Genomic DNA, 23,982 nt, shown 5'->3' with positions numbered 1-23,982 from the left:
TTCAGTGAGGACAAATCAAGCAGTTCAGATGGTCTCGGCGAGTCCCGTGGATGTGGTCCTCTGTGTCCAGAGCTAATTATATAGCAAGGAGGAGGGGATCGGAGCACATTCAGACCTTGAGAAAAACTCAGATCTCCAGAGTGCCCATCCTATCAACAGATCAAAGACTCGAGTCTTCCACAACACCCCCTCGGGCGACGAGGGATGAGTGGATGAAACGTAACGGGCCGGTTGAAAGCGCTATGAGGGCAGTGTATATTACGCATTCTTCTGTGGCAAACTGTAAAGCCAATTATATTTTCTCATTAAAATGTCAGATGTGCAACAGTGTTACTTCAGGGTTTTCGTGACGCTACTCAATGAAGTGCAGGGACCGCAAAGTAGTACTATAAAATTCAGGACTTTCAAACTTTCTCTGTTGTTATTGTTCTTTGCCATTCTCAGTGTTAATTAGGGCTGAAACAAGAAGTGGATTATCAACAATGAAAAATATTTGGCAAATATTGTAACCTTCCAATAGCTGATCTCATCTGACCTAACGTAAGATGATTTCAAACTCAAACAATGCAATTTAACAACATGAGTGCTGTGATCCAAGAGCCTGATGCAGTTGGATACAGTTCAGACATAGTCCAAAGAAAACCTCCCAGCCCAAATGATTTATGATGAAATACAGACAAAGTGTTGTCATATGCACTACATGTAAGACCGAGCACAACTTGAATGTTAGAAACACCCCGATTTATCTATAATACAGCTGCATAAATATTTATATTTAGATATTTTTATATAATATTTAGTAGATATTTTATTTATTTTTTAGACTATTATTGGTAAAATTTTCGAACTCTATAATGCCACACTGAAAAATAAATTGTCGTTAGATCAAAGTAAAAAAAAAAAAGACAAGTAATCAAGGTTACAAGGTTTAATTTTTTCCAAGTAAAAAAAAAAAAAAAGTTTGACCACATCACATTTTCTATAGTCAAATGAAAATTCACTTTCAACTAAATATATTTATTTACAAATTATCACTAAATTGATTTGGAATGGATTAACTTAAATTTACATATTTTATGAATTCAAATATCCAGATAAATAAAAATCTACATTGTACATATTATGCTCACTAAAAACAGTGACTTAATTAAGTAGCCTCAGAATTATTTTATTTGGTTCTCCAATAGGAGAATTCAATTTCATAAATTTTTTTTGTCATTTAACTGAATTATAGAACTGCACCAAGTAGTTAACAAGTTACTCAAGTACTAGTACATACACTGCCCTAGAAAAGTGGGGTTTTGGACAATATTGGCATGAATCCTTTTTAATTTGTGATAATTTTGCACTGATAAGGGACAACAAACTACAAAAACAGCTTATTACATACACAGTTTATACATAGAAAAAAACTTAAATTTTAGATTCATCACTATATATCCACCATTAGCAGCTATTACAGCTCTGCATAATCTGCGCATCCGAGCTGTCAATTATTCAAACATTGACTTTGAATTGGTAATCAATTGTTGAAGCTACAGTATTAAGGTGTGCTGACCCAAAAATCTGTTAAAAACCTGGACCAAGTTTAAACCAGTAACCAGGCATCACAGCTGGCAAAGGGGCATGTCTGACTTTGCTTTATTGCTGGTCTTCAATGATAATGTCAAATTACTTTAATGTATTTGCACCCAAAAATGATAAGGATTTATGCTGATATAGTCCAAAACCACACTTTGCCAGGGGTGTTTCCAAACTTGTGGAGGGCTGTGTACATATCATGCTAAATGCTCTTTGAGCAAAACAGTAATAACATGCGCTGTCAAGCAAATGCTCCACTCTTCTCCACAACTGTTCCAATACTTCCAACATAATTGGACATTAAACACCATCAAGTTCTCATCTTGCTCAAAAACACATAAAATACCATTTAAGTTCATAATTGTTTACTCTCCTCACTAAGTCTCAAGCAAAGCATGCTGGGAACAATTCTCAAGAACTTCGATGACGTCAGTGGTCACATGTTTTTTACAGAATGCTAAATTGTAATTTGATTTAAAGCAAAGAGTTTAAATTATACCAACAAAATTTAGTTTTATTTCCAGTTCACTAAATATTTTACTTTTGCTCAATAACAAGACGATTAAGTTGGATCAAGTATTAAATGTTCTTTAGAATAATGAAAAGTCATATGCACTTTTTTTCAGTGCACTGTAGTGTCACGTAAAAAATGATTTGGAAAATACAGTCTTTTGAGAAAAAAAAAACATTCATAACAGGTTTTTATGAGAATTAAGTAGTATTCACAAATTCATAGTGTTATGACATTTAATGACTATATTTTTGAAAAGGCTTACTATGAGTACATTCCCTAACCATTCCAACTTTATTCTTGCCATAGATAAAAATAAAACATCCTATAATTCAGAAAATGGCTCTTCTAGAAAAGCCTAATAAAACCTCTCATCTCAAGGCTAAATCTGAAGTCAATTAAGAGCCGTTTAATTAACGCCCCAATATTTAATTAATAATTAGATCAACTGATTATCAAAATAATCATTAGTAGCAGCGTTGATCGGTATAATCAAAGAAGCTTAGCTGTATCTGTTCATAGTACACCACCTTCCAAAGTTCAATTCAAGGTTGTGCATAAAGCATCCAGAGGTCTAGTTACACCCTAAATAGAATTAATTAATCTCCTGCCAATTATTTTGGACCCAGGGCCAAGTCTAAAAGTAGAGCGCTATGTTTTATTCTGCTTATCTGTGGAAACGGTTCAGGTCAATCAGATATCCAGCCCACAACAGAGGCCTGATTGACATTCTATAAGAAAAAAAAAAACTCTTCTTTTGGTGTGAAATGTGAATAATGCAAACGCCCCAGGCCACATTTATCTACGGTCCAGGTCGAGGGAGTTGAGCGTTATTAAAGCAGTACTGTGACTGAAGCAGAATGTCAATGGACGCGTTGCACGTTACCTGCTGCAAGATTTAACATCACATTAAACAGTGTGTGTCCACGCTTCGACGCACTCACACACACACACACCGGCTCCATGAATATTATAATGTGACCCACGGGGCAAAAACACAGTGTGTGTCTGAGAGCAGCAGAGGAGTGAAGGGCCTGTCTGCCAGTTCCATGGCTGGTCTAGCCGCACAGACAGCGTTCGATAGAAGCTTTCATTTAGATTTCTGAATCGCCCTGACAGGGAAACCACTGGTGAAAGAATGTCAGTGAGGGCCAGATGCTCGCCAGACAGTGTGCATCAATGTGTGCGGATGAATGCGATTGCTCTCACTTGTTGTGAGAATTGAAAAAAGACCGACAGAGAGGAGATAAGGAGAGGGCAAGAGGTAAGAGTGATTCACTGAGTCTCTATCGTACAATTATCAGATGAGAGGGTGTGAATGTCTCACACTCAGGCCAGAACCCTTTGCGAATAAAAAGCACTTCTCCATGTCTAATATGCACATTAATCACGAGTTCTGTTGCTCTTCTGAGCCCCTTTGTTAACACTTTACACAGTGTTAACAAAGGGGCTTCAAAACCATTCTGTTTTCGAGCAGACTAACAGGACGGTGGACGTGAAAAACACTTTAAAACGATAAATGATTGATTAGTTACATGACGGTAAATGAATAATGGATCACTCTGAGGTGGTTCATACACTTTATGTAATAATCTCACAGCATTTCGACTTTCTTACGTGCCACAGCTCAATTTGCAGTATCACGGCTGCCATCTAACCCTCTGCAGGCATCTGAAACGGCATCTCGCTCCGCTTCCACAGCGTTCGGTGCAGACCGGGAGGAGTTGAGAATCATCGCATCCCTGGGAGGAGAGGAGGAGGGGGTGGAGGAACATCCAGCTAAATGCATTTATCTGCTGTTGGCAGCTTTTCAAGCCCACAGCTGAGGCGAGATCAGACAAGAGCGAGTCTTAGCGATCCCTTTGCGGGCCGATATGCAGGTAATTTGTGTTATGCAGCACACGGTCATGTTCCCATCAGATACGCTACAATTCGATGTTTTTAAGGCTCTTTGAAGGCTGCATTTATTTGATCAAAAATACAGCAAAACAATGATTTTGTGAAATATTACTACATTTTTAAATATATAACATTGAAAACAGTTATTTAAAAATTTACTTCATTTCTGTTATGGCAAAGATGAATTGTCAGACGCATTACTCCAGTCTTTAGTGTCACATGATCCTTCAGAATTCATTCTAATATGCTGATTCAGTGCTCATATAAAGATTTATTATAATCAATGTTGAAAACAGTTGTGCTGCTTAATATTTGTTGTGGAAACAATGATTCATATTTCATTAAAGAATCCTAAAAACACAAAGTTCAAAAAAAGAATATTATGTCTTTATAAATGTCGAAATGTCTTTATAAATGTCTTTACTGACCCTTTAATGCTCCCTTGCTGAATTAAATGGTAAATTTCTTCATTTCATTTTTTTTTAATTACTGATCCAAAATCAGCATATTGATTTAAGAAAGATTTAATAATTTATGAAAAATCATGTGACATTGAAGACTAGAGTAATAGCCGCTGAAAATTCAGCCATTTGCCATCACAGGAATAACTCTTAATAAAAACTTAAATACATGAAGACATTTAAATTATATTATTTACTATATCCCAACCCCAAACATTTGCACCGTAGAGTATGTCGTGTGTATGTGAAACAGTATGTGTGTTCGGAAGCTTTTTTACCATGGAGAAAAAGCAGAGGAGGAAGCCAGACACAAATCAAGTACTGAAGTATTGAAAAATAAGAGAACTTGACAGATCAAAGAAGAGAGCTCAACCAATCAGAGGAGTTCTACAGGTCTTCAGACATTCTTCCACCTGTAGAGAGTGAGACAGGTTCTGTCTGGGTCGGAGAGTGAGACGGTTCCATCGCAGGCAGTATAATTATGAGCGAAGGGATGCAGTGCTCTTCTCACAGAGAGGAATTCTGTGTCCTTCATGGGGAGATTTGGAACTAGAGGAGACACTAACGATTGAGGTTTGAGGACATTTAAAGCAGAAGAGTTTGCTTAATGACAGAATCCTGCACTCTGCTTCTCTTGACAAACATCCAAGCAGAGTTAGCAAGATCCAAGCAAGATTAAAGTTGAAAACAGATTTGTGTTTGTTCTTCTGCTAGATTCACGTTGATTCACACATCGACGCAACACATGGCCTGTCTCTGTCTCTACGGTGGTTGCGAATGCCCCAAAGGAGGCGTGTGAGAGACATCCAGGACTGACAGACCTGATCCTAGATCAGCAGTGGGTGAATCCCGACGGATGCGTCGCATCAGAAGATCAATATACCACTTAATGCTGCACCGTTGCTGAATAACAATGGGCCGTGAGAAAGCTATTCACTCACCACCTCCCAGCTGATACCAGCCACAGCCCTTAATTACTTTAGCAGACGGTTATGTGTGCTACATGTCTGGGACGATGTAGCAGTAAGTTTGTCGAGAGCTTTCGATGATATCTCAGTCTTAGAAAGGTTTTTGCAGGCATGCTGCAAGGTCTGCTGGTAAATAAATTAAGCTTATTAAATTGAAACACGCTCAATATTATTTAGCTGGAGAACTACCAAGCTTCTCTCAGGAATGTCTACGTTCATAAACAGGATTCAGGTGAGTCAGGTGGTTGCTCTAGTCTAGAGGCATTTAATTGATCTAAAGCAACAGGAAAGACTTTTACATTGTATTTCAATGTAAAAGAACAAATGTCATGTTCTGTTCATCAAAGAATCCTGAAAAAATGTATCACAGTTCCACAAAAACAAAGCAGCACAAATGCTTTCAACCTAGATAATAGTAAATGTTACTCGAGCACCAAATCAGCATATTAGTATAATTTCTGTAGGATCATGTGACACTAAAGACTGGAGTAATGGCTGCAGAAAATTCAGTGGTAAAGCATTTTTAAAAAACATTTATTATAGTTACAGTTATTACTTTTCCATGACTTTGAGTGTGAAACTATCATTTTAAAATGAATGTTTCCCAGTTACATGCACAATTCTAATTCCAAAGACTAGCATCTACTAAATAAAACATTTCACGACTCACAAAACATCGAACAGCTTTTACCAAGAAAATACAGCTTATCATATGCTATATCATATATCATATGCATAGTATATCATATGTTTTTAATAGAACTCCATATGGCAACACATATGCAGATTACTCCTCACATTAATCCACCAATGCGAAAATGGGGAAGATAATTGAATATTCATTTGTGATTTATCTAAAATTAACCAATTTGTTAACCCCAGATATACACTGCAGAACAGACACTAAATTTCATTTGATGAATAAAAATCAGGCTGTGTTTGGGACGCAAGTAAAATACACCACGTTCAATACCACTATTGTCATGTGTAATGGATGTTGATCGCTCATCCATTGAGACATTGAAAACACTTCTTGTTCATTCAGCTGAACGATCAACAATACGGCATATTGAACATACTGTAGCGGTCTCTGCTTTAATGGCATCAAATTGAATATGGCATTTACTTTGATTAAAGTCTATAGCTGGATTAAATCCAACGCCTCTTGAAATCTTTTAAAAGCTCAGTTACTAACTTCACTCTTAGTCAGTGTGGATTTGCACAATACAGTCTATATTATTATATTTTAAGTCTATATTATAAAATGCACTGTGACTGAGTATAATCCAGTGGTTGCCCATCACTAGTTGTTGTGACAAGACAGGAGGAGGAGCAGCAATGTGGATTACAAAAGTACAGCAAATATGAGTGTCAGCATGTGTGCGCGCGCACGCGTGTGTGTGAGTTGTTTGGGTATCTATTAGGATTACAGAAGCAAGACGTGTGTGACTCTGGAGGATATAATTCTGTCAGAGTCAGAGTTCTGCTACAGGGTCACCCCTCCTTGGAGCCATCTGCTACCTCCTGCCTGTTAGTCTCAGGGCACTGAAGCTCAGAACTCAAACAGGCCCCGAGGGACGAACGCACACGCATAAATACACAGAAAATAACTAGACGCTGGTGGTTAGGAACCAGGAAGTGATTCTGCTGGTGAAAATGGGAATTTAACCCCAAGCTTTTCCTGCGCAGCCTAGTGCTTCCCTGTCGGAGCGTAGACGAACCAATCAGATGATTAGGTTTGTGTAGCCAACATAGAGTTTGCTTGAATCCTACTGTATGGTTCACAGAATATTCATTTTTGGGTGAACTATCCATACAAGTAAATGCTAAATCTCAAATTATTCCAGTTATGCATTATCACCCCTGGCCAAATCATTATAACAGGGTTTTCAGTCACAGAAAACAAAAAAAAAAGAATGTGTGGAATATGCTATTGTAGACGTACAGACAGTCCAATCATTGTATTCAAGCCTAAAGTGCCGGTCCAGATGACTGCTCCGAAATTTCCTATTTGCTGGGTGAGATTTTGCTATTCATTGTAGCCCTGCTGTGGTGGGCAACAATGAAGCAGAATGAGTGAGAGTATTAGACAGCCACATAGTCATGAAGTCAGAAGGCCAAAGAGTCAGAGAATCGGCTCTCACAGCAAAAAAAGTCTCACATTGCAGAAAATCACACTTACTGTATATTTGAATGTGTAGTGCCAGATATGAAGAGGAGTGAAAGAAAGATTCATTCATCTCTTAGACCCCGTTCACACCTGATTTTAACATCAATCTCTAGTGTGCAGCTCTAAATACAGGAGGCCAACGCATCTTGCGCAATCAGTTCACAGAGCACATTTGGAGGAGGTCGCCAACACACTGGTCATGTTTATATAGTGTAAACGCTAATGCATCCTGTCAGTGAAAGACCGCCTACTCATGTAACGTAATTTAAAGTCAACATTAAACAAATTCACAAAATTCACAAATCCATTTAACTTCTGTAATGCGATGTATTTATGAGATATTCAATGAGAAACATCAGGTAGGGTATGATTTTTACCCATCTGTAATTGATTGGATCATGAAAAGGGGTTTTCCATACTGGAATGGAGCCAGAAAACAATTGTGGATGGCCACTTAAAGCCTCCTAAAACACTTCAGGTTCTCATTGGTTGAAATGTTAGTGGCCTTGATGATGTCAGCAGAAAAGTATTTAGTAGTTACGTTGTAGAGAACGTTATATTTTGATTAAGGCCTTTAAAAAAAAAAAAAAAAGAAAATTTCTGTCTTTGAATAATATGCCCAATGAATTATATACAAAATGCCCAGGAATTTAAACTAAAGAGGGTTTTGATTTCATGTTGACTTCAAAAGAATAAGAATAATCTTTTTGCACATGCTTTAAAAAAGCAAAATGGTTATAAACTAAACTACATAAAACCGGTTTCTTTCTCATTTCACCATTGGGATTCACATCAGAATACACACAAAAAAGTTGGTACGTGCCTTTCCGCTGGCATATTTCCAGACCTGCAAGGCTCAGCTCTATACCAGATCATCCACAACACACTGAGAACCTTCGGGATAAACAGTGTGATGCAATTTGACTGAATACCACTCCGAGTGATTCTCTGTAGCCATCAATGACCTTTGGATGAAAATGTGGATTCCAGGACAAAAGGGAAGGATAGAGAGAATTCTAGAATGATAGTGCTTACACTGTTGTTTCGGCTCAGAGGTCAGCAGCAGGGAAGTGAAAGAGAGAAAGAGTGAATGAACAATAGTACGGCTCAAATGATGTGAGGGCATGTCAAGTTTTAGTCAGAGACAAGGGTTTGACTAGTGTTGTTTTTGGCGGCCTGTTTTGATGAAAACTGATGACATTTAGTCTACGAAAATTGCATTTTAGTCTCTTTTTAGTAATTCTATTTAACCCAGTCAATATAGTATAAGTACCTAGTAGCAGTGGCATACCGTGGGGTTTTAGTCAGGGCCTTCAGTAAGCAAGGTTAGTTGTGTATAGGTTTATAGTGTTTTTTTACTTCATTGTTGTATGTCTGTATTTATGTAGCACCGTGGTCTTGTGAGGCACGACATTTCGTTCCACTGTATGTTCCCACATGTAGCGGAATGACAATAAAGCTCAACTTCAACTTCAGCTGTAAACATCTTACACATCTCTGTTACAGCTAACGCATATATGCATATAATGCACATATTATGCTGCACACAGGCTCTCAACAAACAATGACGGCTGATCAACAATTTTAATAGTAGGCTAGATTAGGGTGGGTTAAATGTAGAGTAAATTTCCCTACATGGTCAGTAAAAGTAATCCGCCAATACACAGGTCACTATGCACATTCACGTGACTCTAAAATGACGACGTGCCAAAAGCAGCCAAACTGTACAAACTCTGGACATCCACACACCACACCACAGTATTATCAACACACCACATACACCTCCATAACAATGTGCATGATACAATACTCATCAAATAATAAAGCAGTCACCTGTCACTTGTAAATAAAGTCCATTTGTCATTCCATGCCCCTTTACTTGGATTTAAAAGTAAACACAGCCAACAACATAACTTGTGCTCGGTGCTAGCTGTTAGCCACTCATAGTTGTAATCTTTGAAATGGCACATAAAACCTTTGCTGGCCTTTGTTAGCGAATTCAGTTTGGGTGTAGGTCTTCCTTTCTCAGTTATTCTCTTTTGTCTGCAAAAGAGCGCCTTGAGAAAGGCGATTTTAGTAGATCGGCAACAAGATCTGGTGTAGGTGCCGATGACTGCAGCTGTCATTTTCTTTTTGTTTACTTTCATGTTCGTACCTTGGGAATCCCTGATTAAAGAGGCGGTCTAACGCTGGGGGTAGCACTGGGCACGTAGCTGGACCCAGAGGACGGGCTGTCATTGAAAGTCAAAATTTGATTGGCTGATGATTCTGTCACTAATGCTTGTAACAAATCAGATGTGACGTCTTTCAACAAAAGGGTAGCACTATCTGTAGTGCTGACTTCAGACTTTTTTTATGTAGAATATTCCAGTTCAACCTCAACTAAACTAATCATAGGCAATTTAGTGGACATTACACAAGTGAAAATGATACCCAAATAATCAATAAAAACATTTTTCACACAATTTTATTTTTTATAGGGCCTGCAGAGAAGGCCCTGCTTCCCCTGACGGCCCACCACTGCACTAGTAGTTATAGACGAAACCAAAATTTTATTTTAGCCAAACCCATTTTAAACCAGGTTATCTTATTATATTATTGTTACCTTATAGACTTCAGAATACATCCATGCCAGACAAGGAAGACGCTCTGATTTGTATTTACAACATTTATTTTACCAACCAAACATGTTAACATGTTTGTTGTCGTCTTCTAAATAATGCCGCGAGTGGGGCTTGAAGAAGTGACGTCGCCTGCGTCTGATGCAGCTCCAGAAGTGAGACACAGGAAACAGAAATACTGCATAATAATAATAATAATAACGCGACTAAACGAGACGAAATAACATTATAACATTTTGTTTTGTCTCGTTTTAGTCAACGAAAATGAAGAGACATTTTAGCACAGTGTTTATTTTGCAAAACACATTTAGTCTCATTTTTATTCGTCAACAATATTGCATTATATATTTAATTATCGTCATCGTCACATGACCAGCATTTATGTTGCGTCTCGTTTTTGTCACGTGACGACGATATTTAGTCACAATTTTCGTTGACGAAAGCAACACTAGGTTTAACCAGAAAAACAAAGGTCCTTTCATTGCAACACCCATTATAAGTTTCTTTGAGGGGGTGGGTGGAATAACCAAAATATTATCTTAATCATATCGTTTCTCCCTCAGAGTAAAAAATTAAAAATATAATTTTGAGATAAAAAGTTTAAAATATAAATTCAAAATTATGAGAAATAAAATCATAGCTATTTTATAGTGATATAGACACTATCACAAATTATGGGAGGTAAAGACAAATATTGCATGAAAAAGTGAGATACATATTGTGAGAAAAAAAGTTGCAATTACAAGAAATAATTTGCAAGGGAGATTGTGATAAACAAGGCAATAAATAGAAAAGTAAAAGTAAAATGTGAAACAGATATAAAGTAAAATTTTAAGATAAAGATGAGGTTAAACAGTGAGATATAAATTCACAATTATGAGAAATAAGTCAAAACTGCAATAACTAAAATAATATTAGAACAAAATGCAGTAACAATTTAAGAGTCAGAGTTGAAAAGTAGTCAAAAATAGATAAAGAGATATAAGTCACAATTGTGAAAAAGTTATATTGTGAGATATACAGTCAGAATTCTGAGAAATAAAGTTAAAATTATTAAAAATAAAAAGTAAAATTGTGCGATTTAGTCATATTGTGTGGTATAAAGTTGCAATCACCAGAAATATTTAGCTATTTTTAGATACAAAGTTGCAATTATGAGATAAATTCACAATTATGAGAAAGTAAAATTATTATTATTTTTTTTACTTTGAGGTGGAAACAGGCTTCTACATCATGCAGTAATGTCTTGATGATTTAATTAAAAGGGAGTTCATTTGCTAATTTTGCAAACCTCACTTTTTTAACAATACAAAATGTTCCCATTTATATTGTGGTATAAACGGCATAGCAGAACCTCTAACAGTTGCTACTGATATATCATCCAAACTTAGCTCCTCTAAACAATGGGCTAATGTAATAAATTGGATGAGCACTGATCTGTATCTCAAGTGTCCGTCAGTCACGTTTCCTTAACGACGCAATCCGTGAACGCAATCCAACTATAGTGGGTTGCATCAGATCTGACAGGTCGATCCGCGTCTGTTAGTTCTGCTGATCTCAAACTGATGCTGCGTCTCTGTAAACTGCTGCGTCTACAATTGATTTTGTCTGCCATGACGAAGAGAGGAAATATGAACTGGCATGTCCATGATGCCAGGCAGGAAACCTGAATCACTGTAAATAGAGAGAGACTAATTCAAAACTCACTGTTATCCTTTCAGGAGATGAGCAGTGGTGGAAACGCTTCGGCTCTCACTGGTGTTCACGAGGGTAGATGGCAACACGATGGCAAGACGAAAGAGATTTTCACTCGAGATCCTGCGAGGAAAAAAAAGAAACAGACAAAAGGGACATAAATATATTTGGATCTGGCTGTGTTGGAGATTTGTAGACTAATAACCGCTGGTTTGTAGGTGACTCATGTTGGCAGGAAATGTGAACCGGCCGGTGACCCGTGACAGAGGAAGATTCAGAACTCACCACCTCTCAGGAAAAAACGCTCGTGCTTTAAAAACACACTCTCATAAACACACACGGCATAACTCTAAACAGGACCAGATGTTTCTGCTAGGGAGCTGAACTCCCATCTGTGAGTGGAAAAACTAAGGCAACAGCAACTTTCCATTCATTAACCCGCTTGTGTCAAAAAAATGGCAGGAAAATCATGGCGGCAATTTGTGTTTAATACACAAGACATACTTCAACTCTATGCATTTCTATATGCATCTATCTATTCATCCATTAACCTCATGCGGTTCCTTCGATAGGGGAACATTAAACTTTAATAGAGGGGTCTTGCAGCACTAAACCAGAAAATAGTACAATTCAGGAGACTGTGAATCAAGGATTCAATTAACCCACTGTGGAATTCCATACTCCTGCAACTTTTAAAACCCCTGGTGAGGTTGGGGGGGCGACTGGCTGGATTTCCCGGAACACATTCATGCAAGGCTATCACATTCTGACCGCAGTTAGCCCTGCGAACCGCTAGTGAGTTATCGCATGTGGTTCAGGCATTTAGCCCTCTCACCCTTCTCTTTCCATCACTCACACCCCCCCACGTCCCAGCCGGGGGGCTGATGGGTGAGGGAGGGGGGAACACTCATTGCTCACAAGCCTGAAACTGGTGTCTGAACTCAACCATTTATATTACGCTACAGAGGACAGGAGAAACAAAACAAACCATAGCGAAGGACACTACAGACAGATCGCTTTACCAGAAAATATCAGTCATCTGGCTAGCCGTCTAGCAGTGCTGGCAAGTAATCAACTAGAATTAGTGATGTGGCTAACTTTTATAGTAAATCCTGAAGTATACTTTCTGTTTTTACATCTACGCTGGGATTAAAGTATGTAGTGTAGATTTAATCATCAGCATAGCATGCACACAGCTCAATTTCTCTCATCATATGCAATTCATATTTCTCTCTTCAGGGAAGTTAGTAATTAAATGCTGTAGCTAGCTGTGAAGTTAATTTATCGGATACACTAATGAACAAGATATTGTAATATTCTAGGATAAATAAAGCCAATATTGCAATATAAAAAAAATCTGTAATGTGAAATAAGGTCATATTGTAAATACAGTTGCAATAATGTGAAATAAAATCAATTAAATAAAAAAAAAATTGCAAGATTTTTACAAGAAATAATTTGCAACAGATATAAAAGTTGAAATAGTCATTATACAGTATAATTTTTTTGGTCTGAGGTAGAAAACAGGCTTTTAAATCACAGTAATTGCGTCGATAATCAATATATATTGTATGCTAATGCACGTGTCAAAAAAGCACTTTGACAATGATTAAATTCAAAATATAGCACAATCTTAAGTGCCTTATTGCTTTTATAACTGTTACATAAATATTTTATGAATGAAAAAATGTTTTTATTATGTTGTTAGAATATGCCTGACATGTAAACATACCCAGTGCTAAGGCTAAATGCTAACATCAACACTGTAAAAACTGATTTTTGAAGTTGTAAATAAAGTTACGTTTAATTCAAAGTGTTGCTTGTCATTTCTTATTTCAAGTTAGTAGTCATTTCGATCACACTTTATTTTAAGGTCCACTTCTCGCCATTAACAAACCATTAACTACGACTTTTGCGTCATTAAACTCCTAATTTGCTGCTTATTAATAGTTAGTGCGGTAGTTGTTAAATTCAGGTATTGGGTAGAATATGGTCATGCAGAATATGTTCTTTACAAACACTAATAAACAGCCAATATGTTAATAATAGGCATGCTAATAAGCAGCTTCTTGATAGCGAGGACTGGTCCCTATATTAAAGTGTTATCGTAATTTCAAAATGGAAAAAGGTTCTTCAGCAATATTTTTGAGTGTATGGGTGCAGTGCAGTGATATACATGGCAGCTAAATGAACAGGCATTTAGCATCATACTAATATTGTATATTTTAGCATGGCTGGAATAATGTATTGACTAATTTGTGATGTAAATTACCTGTAGTAATTATAAATGACTTGTTACTTCCCCAACGCTGATATTTTTCAGCTTCTGTGAAAGCTGAACTGGATTTATACACGCAAACACACACACACACACAGTTTACGCCTCACACTGCGGAGGGTGAAACTGTAATGGATGTCATTGGCTCTGTGAATGAACAAATCTATCAAACACAGTTCATTTGAAAATGAAGCTAATGTAACTATCCGAGCATGAAGTTACACTGCAATAAAATCAATACAGACCGTGGTTGGAGTGTGTTTCTGTTTGGAAATATGAACTCAAGGATAAAAAAGACAACAATGTAGAAACTCTATGATGCCGGTACATCCCCTTTTGGCTAAATTACACATTTAATCACAGTATATGTGTGCGCTGTGATTTACTGGCAGTCTTACTGAGGTCCCAGCATTCCCTCTCACTGACTAACTCGGGGATCTAATGGTCATGACAGTATCTGAGCTGTACTGCATCTTGAAAGAATCCAATTCTGATAGTACCATCCAAAATCTATTACGCATTTCTCAAGTGCTCTCTCTTTATTTCACCTGTTATATGTTACGCAGAGTGGTCTTAAAGGGACAGTACAGTCAAAAATAAAAATTCTCATCCTCATGTCGTTACAAACCTGTATGATCTTTATCTTCTCTGAAACACACACATACATACAATCTTTAAAAAAAAAAAAAAGTCCATACTGGTTTTTAAAGACATGAGGGTGAGTAAATAATAAAAGGGTTTTATTTTTGGGGAGTAAACGGTCCCTATAAATCACCTTCGGATCTATACTAACCTAGTGAATTGTTTGTTTGCGTGTTTGTAATAAATAAATCTCAGCTGAGTGCCAGCTGTTTATCTTCTACAATGTGATTAGTGTCCTGAAAGTGGGCTGGTCTACACACAAACAGAGCTGCTGTTGTTGTAAATGCACTCAGAGACACTGCTGACCAGAATCAGGCTTAGGTTTGAGATTAAATGTAGATTTGCGATCATATTCGATTTAGAAAACATGAGATTTAGATGCAAAGCATTAGGTTAAGATTAGGTTTATGATTATTACTAGAGATCTGCATAGGTTTATGATTATTGGTTGGATTTAGGGTTGAGGACAGTGAGGATTATGGTTTTGTTTGGAGTGAATCATCTGCTGGCATTACTCAATTCCCACAGAGACATAAAAAATAAAATAAAATAAAAAAAATCTCTCGCTGCGTCTTCACTATAAACTCATCCCTATCATCACTCAGAAGGATATGCAGATTATGTTTTAAAATGTACTGAACATTTGCGATTTGAGACTTGAGTCAAAAGCCATGGATTTCAATATTTTAAAGCTGACTAAACAAGGTTATGTAACCTCTAATTTGTGGAAGGGAAGGTTTTCAATGAATAACAATAATGACAGAATTTTAATTTTTGGATGATCTATATCTTAAAGAGAAAATAATCAAAAACAAATGGCTTCACATGACTATAACTGTCCAATTATAACACACAAGTCCTCAATATGAACCACTTTATATTTCACTTTCATAATATGGAAAATATCTGCCATTGTATTCTTCAACATTTGTTGAGGGTGAATAAATGATGTCAGAATTTTCATCTTTGGATGAACTATTCCTTAATCTAAAACACACATTCACAAATATCTTACTGTACCTGCTTTCTCTTTACTGCTATACACGAAAACCATTTTTACCACTCTATGAGCAAGTGTCCTACTTACATCATTTTTTTTTTTCAGTCTTCACTTAGCCCACCCCATCTCTCTCTTTCATTCCGCCTCTGTTTGGTGATGAATTGTCCCTGGTCTCCAGGAATGGATCTGTTAATAATTCAGACCAGACCATGGCATTGACCATTAGAGCCGGGAGGCAGAACTTTCAGCTGATAGATCACTAATCAGATTAATCGCTGTCTTTCAGCGGGAAATGAAACAGAGTGAGGGACCACGCCGTGCATGGTAATATACTGGACCTTCTAGAACACTTCACCAGCAGACGCTTTCAATTACGACAAGCAACCACCTACAGCTTGAAAGAACATTGCCCATGATTGAGTATTCAAGCAGCAACCCTAACATTAGCCCAACACAGTGAAAATATTATCCCCATAGATGTGACACAGAAAATGCGCTTGAGTAATTTGTGTACCGATGGATGAGACTAATGCCTGTTCCAGACAAAAAAAAACATATACATCACTGCACAGTAGTTCAGATGTACTAGTCAGAACTCTAAAGTCAAATCGTGTTTCCCAGCTGTAAGTATGGCTCAAGTAATATGTATTTTTCCAGCTAAACTCAGGAACACAGGTCATTTATATCAAGGCCATTATATCTCATTTTACCTAAGCTTGACATTGATTTGCCATTTTTTTCATTGCAAAAAATGATTTGATTGTTTTCTGGGTTCACGTACAGATGCTACCAGCCATAGCGGCTAATGACAAAGTCATGAGTTTGGTGGGCTGTTTTGTTTGTGTCCGAATGAGCTGATGCCAGTTAAATTACACAAATTAGAGTTCACCATGGTGTGGAAATATTGATTAGCCACAGTCTGCTGTGAGTCCTGTATATACTTATGTACTGATAATAGAATATACAAACATTCAGAGTGACTTAGTTCACCTAAGAAGTGCAAATTCTGTCACTATTTACACGCGTCTTATCGAACCCCCACAACAAAAATAAACACCATAAAAAATAGTAAATATGTCTCATGGGTAAGTCTTTTGTAGGTAGAGGTAGTCTATATTCAGTAACATTTTTATCTATTAAATATATTAATTATTAATTTATTTGAATAATATGAATAATATAATAAATGTTAATAAAATTAATGAATATTAACATTATTATAAAATAAGTATAATATTTTATTGTAACTTTTGGTGTTGCATAGTGAGAAAAAAAAACAGTATACAGAATTGGAACAGTGAGTAAATAATGACATATACCCCAATAATGGGGTAAACTATAACAGTTCAGGAGCAATAAAGTTCATACAACTCCATAACTTTGCTCCAATTGTGTCCTCTCTTTCTCGCTCTCTCTGTCTCGCCTCTTTGTCTATTTCTCTCAGAGCGTCATGTTCTCTCTCTTGACTTACTGTGATGTTTTTGTTCTTTTTTTCTACAAAGAAAAATCTGATCGGGTCTGGCTGACGGCAACATTCACTGACTATTCATATATAATTTATCACAGAGAAGCAGAACGAGGGTGAGAGAGTGAGAGTTTGTCCCTACCTCTAAGAGATTTAAATGCTGTATTCACACACACACACACACACACACACACACACACACACACACACAACACGGTGCATCAGGCCACCGATCCTAAAGACACTGAACTTAACACCACAAGATAGAGCAAGAACAAAAACAAAAATATACAACACAAATATATCCAGGACCCAATCCAAATATCACAGCAGGGGGAAAAATCTTGTAGTTCAAGCTTAACAACACATAAACTGTCACAAATCACACAAGACGTCACTTCAAATTGTTTGTTCAGCTAATAAAACCCGACATTTTGGAATTTTCCTTTTGCGGCCACATTAGCTCCACTGTACCTGTTGTATTGTTAACCAAGCGTTAACTGTTACCCCATGCTCTGTCAACTTCAGCGTTATTAAACATGAACTCTCGTCCCAGTCTCAGCCAGAGGATTTCTGTCTCTCATTATCCACTCAGTCCTTATCGGAATACAAATAAATAAACTGAGCTCTAAAAATGGAGTTTAGAGATACTGAGAAACCTCTGTTCTTGAAATCAAAGGACTGCTTTCTAACAAATCGTGACTGGAAAACAAATGAAAGATGAAAAAGAAATACTAGATATGATGGAATGATGGTATCTGATGTTGATGAGTTTTAAAAAAAACTCATCAAGTTTGAATTAATTTGATCAAAATATAGTATAAACAGCAATATTGTGAAATATTATTACAATTTATATTTTATTTTAAAATGAAATTATGCCTGTTATCACAAAGCTGAATTTTCAGCATCATTACTCCAGTCTTCAGTGTCACATGATTCTTCAGAAATCATTCTAATATGCTGATTTGGTGCTCGAGAAACATTTCTTATTACTATCAATGTTGAAAACAGTTGTGCTGCTTAATATGTTTTTGGAAACCATGATATTTTTCGTATGATAAACTATTTTGGTTTTTGGTTCAGTTTTCCACTTTGATGGCTAACCAGAAGCAAAACTAGCTGACAACTGCTGATCTAAACAATACAAAGTCAAATAACTGATGTTGTTGATGTGAACAGATCCTTTGTGTATGTGCATGTGTGTGTGAAGGAGAGAAAGAGAGAGGGATGAAGGGTATAAAGCTCATACAGGGTTAGTTCTTCCTCCTCCTGATACCGTGGGAACGGATAGACGGGTCAAAGACACAAACAGACCACTGTATCTCTCCCTTCTCCCACTGTTCTTTTCCAAAACCTAGCTGCCTAAAGAGGGAGCATTTTGAGGCATCATAGACATGCTCCCAATGCTGTTCCAAAAACTAGGATTCTTAAATATGCCTCCTAAGAGCTCTTATCTGAGCTAAATTCCAAAGAAGCATCTCATGCAGCATGCAGAGCAGGTAATCCCAAAATCTTATGATGAACCCAAACAAAAAAATTAATTTAAAATTCTGGGAGAAATGTTAAGCCTTTAAATAAATTCATAATTTGATTAAAAGTGCATTAATTTACCTGGTATTTGTATGTAGTGCATGTGTGTTTAGGTTTACTAGCATTAGCTTAGCAATATGCTAACTCCATTGGAATCAAATAAGTTTTTCCTTGTTTTTTGATAATATATATATATATGCAACCATCTGTTAGAACTGTGAACTACTCAATTCACTGCAACATGAAAAGCATCAAAACACTGGTACAAACACAGACTTCCAACAGAAAACTTCCTTTCACCATTAGAGTCAAGGCTGCCTCAGTTTCCTTTCCTGCTCTATCTGCTGCCCCCTCGCTCTCCCACCACCTTTCACTTCTTTCTTCTCATCTTTCCATCTTTGTCTTGCTACTTTTGCTCACAGTGACCCTGACATGTCCTTTTCCCAGTGTCCACAGGAGTCCTGCTGTTTCACTCCTGTCAGGTGACAAGTGGCCTTTTAGCTGCGTCTCGGACCTCCTATCTCACCCACTCTCTTGGTTTCCTCAGCTGCAGGATATCTAATATTGTATACTTACTTCAAAGGGGAAATCTCATGGAAAGCAGCTCTTTTGAAACAGTTATGTAGACATACTACAACATTTACAACACAAACCAAAACTGTCAAAACCATGAGAACATTTACATATGACCACCCATATAAATACTAACGCTTACTCAGTATTGAACAATGGTGATGTTATTTTCAAGGAAAGCACCTGTATTAAAAATCTAGCAGATGCCAATAACCAGAAAAATGCTAAATGTCCAACATTAAAATGTTACAAAAATAAAACACCAAAAACCTCTTTAAATGCTACAAGCAAATTTAGGCATCATACAAAAAACTATTTTGAGAAATATATTTTGAGATTGGCAGGAGACTACTATTAATAGTATTATATTATTAATATTTTTAAATATTAATTAAGTGAATTTTAGATGACGGCAATTACAATTAACAGCGTTATTAAATGATTCATTTTTTTAAACTTACATTTATAAATCTCATCCAATAACTGCTATGGTAAAGAGAAGACATGCATCCCCATTCATTCTGACATGCAAAGACATTAGCTAATTAGCCAATCAAAAGACAGGATGAAAAATGATCATATAAAACTAAATTATGACTGTTTTGGCATAAGAAGTCTTGAGATATTAAAATCAGACTTTAGGGAATATAAATAAATGCTACTTACGTGTATAACATGCCCTTTAAACTTTCATTTCATGTTTTCAAGAAAAAAGCAATGAACATTATCATTGACCCAACAAAATCATTGTTCCCCAAAGTTCCCCGCATTTATTACTAGAAGCTGAGACTGCACTATGTTCAATAAAGCACCAACAAGCATTATACAGCAATAAGCTAAGAAAAGTAGTTGGTAATTCAAAGGCAGCGGTCACAAAATGTAACAATTTCAGTCTAATATAAAAGGCACCGTCAGAGCACCCCTGGGCCAGTGGCCAGCGCTACAGCCAGGCTTGCAATATAATGGCATCTCTAGACATTAATCACTTTGAAAGCCACAAGCAGCATAAAAATTGACAATCTGGCAACCCACTGCATGTCTTTATTAAATGCCACATCACTCAGGGCCTACAAACACCCCTGTCCTGACAATGAGGGCAGAAACCGAGAGAAACAGAATAAGAACCAAACGGGAGGGAAGGTGAAAAAGAACGAGTGAAAAGGGTGAATGATGGAATAAGAGATGGAGAGATGATGAATGTTTAAACTAGACTATATTTTATGGACAGAGCGGGGGGTGATGCATGAGTCTGTCAGTGTGACAACTAAATCGAACTATGACAAGTCATCATCACTATTCAAGAGAGGCTGGGAAAAATTTACCTATTTAAAGTTTCCCTGACATTTAAAGTAGAAAAAAAAAAAAAATGATAGTGACGTCAACTGGAGTACCGCACAATACTCTACTGGAAATGCTAGTGATGTCACACACGGTCAGTAAGGAAGCAAATGTTTCTACTGCAAAAAGCAGCAGGGAATGAAAAACACAACGACACACCACAGAGGAAACAGAGGCAGAAGGCTTTTGCTCATTCAGTTGGAGCTTTTCTGTCAGTAAGAAACACTTCCTCCCCAAGTCATTAATTCAAGCAACCGGTAATTTCTTATGAACTGGTTATTTTTAATTAGTTAGTCAAAAAGATTAATGAGTCACACATTTACATTTATGCATTTAGCGGACGCTTTTATCCAAAGCGACTTAGTGTATTCAGGCTATACATTTTTTATCAGTATGTGTGTTCCCTGGGAATTGAACCCATGACCTTTTGCGCTGTTAATGCAATGCTCCACCACTGAGCCAAAGGAACACACAAAATATCAGATTTTCTTCCTTAACCCACCCTGTGACCATTTCTAAAGATTTCATTGTTCATGTCAATCACAGTGCTGACTGTCTAAAACTGAAACAAATACTAACCTCAAAGCCTAAACTTAACCTTAGTTAAGCTAATGATGTCCTGGTGGTAGCACATCCTACTGGTTGTCCTGATTGGATTCACATGATATTTGTGAACTCTGAGCTGAATCCATGAAGTGGGACACTAACTAAATGATTGAGTTGAAATCAGCTGCTGTGCAGGTATTGTGCTTAACTGGTTTTGGGAGTAGAAGAAGAAGAAAAAAAATTATATATATAATAATAATAATTATTATTATTTTTTCTTCTTCTACTCCCAAAACCAGTTAAGCACAACACCACAGCAGCCGATTCAGAGTAGAAGAAGAATTTTTATATATATATATATATATATATATATATATATATATATATATATATATATATATATATATATATATATATATATATATATATATAGCACACAAAACAGCTTCACACTTGCCTGCGAGTTAGCGGTTTGAACCACACTCACTCTGTCAGTAAATTGTTCAGAGCCGATGCAGAGTCCAAATTGACTCCCTCACTGAAACTACAGGCATTTTTCAGTTATCCAATTTGAAATGTATCAGGACACATTATTGCGATGTATACTTTAGGTTTGTGAGACCATTTACTGACTGTTGTTTATAGGACAATGTGTGGTTTAAGACATTCACAAAAAAAGCTTTGTTGTATAAATTCATAAGAGTTTTCTTTAAAAAAAAAATCTAATATTTTACAAAAAAATGTATTAGCGTTAAACATAAGTGACCCGGGACCACAACACCAGTTTTAAGTGTCAGTTTTTCTAAATTGGAATTTGTACATCATCTGAAAGCTGAATAAATAAGTGTTCCATTGATGTATGGTTTATTAGGATTGGACCATATTTGGCTGAGATAATCTGGAATCTGAGGGTGCAAAAAAAATCTAAATATTGAGAAAATCTCCTTTAAAGTTGTCCAAATGAAGTTCTTAGCAATGCATATAACTAATCAAAAATTAAGTTTTAATATATTTACGGTAAGAAATTTACAAAATATCTTCATGGAACATGATCTTTACTTAATATCCGAATGACTTTTGGCATAAAAGAAAAATTGATAATTTTGACCCATACCATGTATTTTTGGCTATTGCTACAAATATACCTCAGCGACTTAAGACTGGTTTTGTGGTCCAGGGTCACATATGAGACAAACATGAAAAACTAAATAATGGCACTATTTTATGCAAGAGTCCTTGACACACATTATAATGGACTTCAGAGGGGAAAAACTAATATATAAATATATATTACAGTATACTGTGTAGCCTGACTGACAGAAGCTGAACTAGACTGTACACATCTGGCTTTGATCAGCGAGGATATGAAATCTAAAAACACACAGCAGTGGCACTCACAGAGGGATGAATGGAGAAACAGAGATATTTAAATTTCGACTCACTCATCTTCAAAATTATGAATTCAATTGTTGTGATTTGCAGAACAGAAAGGTCCCCAAGCTAAAGCCCAAAAGCAACAAAGAGAAGATGACGTGTATTGGGATTTGTTGTGAAATCATCAGAATAATTTCTGTGTTTTTGCACGTATTAGCCTCTGAGAAAAGTGAAGTGATTCAGATGTGATTCTGCCGAGAGAGAATCTAAAATCATGAACTCTTATCCTAGTGTGTCAGAGAAATTCCACACAATAAGCAATGGTGCCTTTCCCATTTTATTTGTCAAGTCTACATCATCTATACAGGTAATCCTGGATTAGAAACCCATCGCTGGACACCTCTAAACAAGGACAGGCATGTCAGCATTTCCCATTCTGCCTCTGGTTTCCATGTGAATATGGACAAACACAATGAACTCTGAAAGAGTAAAATCTGGCACACATCTTCTGAACATCCAGACTTCAAACCATTACATACTGTTGGACAGAGTCTTGCAACATGACACGAAAATGTCTAGTGGTAATATTCTGCAATTCAGCCAACGTATAAAAAAAATATTTAAAAAAAGCTGTAGGAGCTCTCTTTATGAGACTGCAGGATGCAGAAGAACGCTGTGTGCTACTTGGCTGCCAAATATGAATGATCTGACTGCAAACTTTCCCACTTTTGTGGGAAATCAGGTTAATCTTCAATGGATTTGCAAGAATACAAAAGAACAAGCCGTATCATTCTCTTTCACTCTCTAAACATTTGAACTAAAAGCTTTAGATTAAGAATCCACTCCTTTTCTCTGCTCAGGGTCTGGAGGCTTTCATACCTTTCTATTATTGAAAAAAGCAGAAAAATATACAGTGGCACCAAAACATATCTGAACACTTACATCACACCTACAAATGTAGGAATTTCTTTACATTAGATATTGTATAAAAGGATCAATTCAAGTGGATTTCTTTTTTAATAGTTAGTTAGTTCTCTGAACTAATTTGTCTTTCTGACTCATTTTTGAAATTACTATCAAACAACTGGCCTGAATGTGATTTTACGTACATGTATGCATGCATTTATGCAATTTGAGACAGGAAATGTACAGTTTTACAATGTATATGTATGTTTATTTATTTTATCTTCGATGTACACATTTCTGGTTCTCATTCTGGTTCTGTTGCTGATTCTTAAGTTTTATGGGGCTGCAAGGATACAACATAAACCCAAAAAAGTTTTGAAAACACTGAACTAAATACAATGACGTTGATACATTAAATTAA

General features: G+C 36.5%; 1 protein-coding gene across 1 annotated transcript in view; it reads right to left on the bottom strand.

Moving 5' to 3' along the window:
• Nucleotides 1–23,982, bottom strand: part of LOC306887638 (semaphorin-6D-like) — a 143,846-nt gene that overhangs the window by 71,399 nt on the left and 48,465 nt on the right. Inside the window, exon 3 of the mRNA XM_079445548.1 lies at nucleotides 11,919–12,029. The gene's annotated coding sequence lies outside the window, so the exon portion shown is untranslated. The remainder of the gene's footprint in view (nucleotides 1–11,918; nucleotides 12,030–23,982) is intronic.

The sequence above is a fragment of the Barbus barbus genome (genome assembly GCF_936440315.1).
Source record: "Barbus barbus genome assembly, chromosome: 21".
Lineage (NCBI taxonomy): Eukaryota > Metazoa > Chordata > Actinopteri > Cypriniformes > Cyprinidae > Barbus > Barbus barbus.
Note: the sequence above shows the minus strand (reverse complement) of the source record. Positions and strands in the feature narration are given on the sequence as shown.